The sequence below is a fragment of the Gavialis gangeticus genome, unplaced genomic scaffold (genome assembly GCF_001723915.1).
Source record: "Gavialis gangeticus isolate Ggan-Ray unplaced genomic scaffold, GavGan_comp1, whole genome shotgun sequence".
In the NCBI taxonomy this organism is placed as follows: domain Eukaryota; kingdom Metazoa; phylum Chordata; order Crocodylia; family Gavialidae; genus Gavialis; species Gavialis gangeticus.
The window spans coordinates 74847538-74848890 of record NW_017729029.1 but is presented as its reverse complement, the minus strand read 5'-3'; positions in this window follow the sequence as shown (position 1 = coordinate 74848890).

Here is a 1353-nt window from a genome sequence, read left to right as displayed (position 1 = left end):
TGCAGGTATTTGTAACTCTTTCTCTCCCAGCAACCTCCCCATAAAGTAGTAGTGTAGCAAAGGGTGGGTGACCAGAGGCAAAGGGCGAGAACGACTGCTAAACATGGCCACCCCCAGCTGCCATTGCCACCCAGAGTGCAGACCCTGGTAGTTAGGCCTTTGCCCAAAACCTACAGGAGTAAAAGGTCATCTAAATGAAGAGCAAAGCAAATATGGGGAGCAGACTCTTTGGTGACTCTTGTGTGCTGTAATCAAAACTGTATATTTTTGTGTTTAGAACAGATCACAGGGAAAGTTTTGCCTTGGGAGTGAATTTGTAACTGTGTCCTTTTATCAACTTTAAAATAGTAACCTTAATCTTCAAAATAATAAAATATGGGACTCTAAACCACGTTCCAATTTCAATGGTTTTGCTCTAGCATCTGGATCTAAATGACAGAGTAGATCCCTCTGGATAAGAATTTAAGGTCCTGTAATATGAGCACATCTGAGTGGTAAGTAAATTGCTCTCAAATGATACACTTGGTGTATAGTAATTACAGGACTTGCTAAATGTATAGTAATCAGTGCACATAAAATGTGGGGATTTTTTTTATCTCCACATGTACAATAAAGGCCACTCTTTTCTCAAACCTCCCTTATGTCTTTGAGTGCATCTCTTTTAAATATTAAGCCAATCTGAAATGTGTCAGCTTGAGAGACTCCTGAGGCTTTTGAAAGGGCAGATGTCCCGCAGCATTCTTAGTTCTTTTCTTCCAGAATGTCATGATGACATGATTTCTCCTCCCACTGCATTTTTTTTTTCTTTCATTCAGCCAGATTTCTACAGCCTACCTTGTAGAACTGCAGAGGCAGCCGGGCAGAGTTCCAAAATGACCTGTCAAGGCAAGAAGCAATGATGTGGTGACTCAGCAGAAGCACTGTACATCTTTGCAGTTCCACTGCAGCACTGTTCACTCGGAGTTTTCTGAGGATAAATTTAGCCTCTGAAAGTGAACATCTGCATGTCCCTAGTTCCTTACCTTGGTATTTGACCCTTAGGGTAGTTGAAATGAGAGATCTCCTCTAACCCTGAAAATGTGAAATGGCTCTGTAAAGATTTAAGATCTTTTCAGGAAATAACTTTAGTAGTGCAGGTTCTGGTGGCCTGTGGATCCTTCAAAGCAGATCTGTGCTAAAAAGAGACTCTGCTAAACATATTTTATTTCATGTTTGTGTGAAAATGTGTAAAGACAAAATCCTGGTTCTAACAGTACAATGGCACTTGACCAGAAAATTCCATTAGACTAAACAGGTTTTTAATCTGAATAGATTTTAATATCAAACTTTTATTATTAACGTTTTAAAATGATT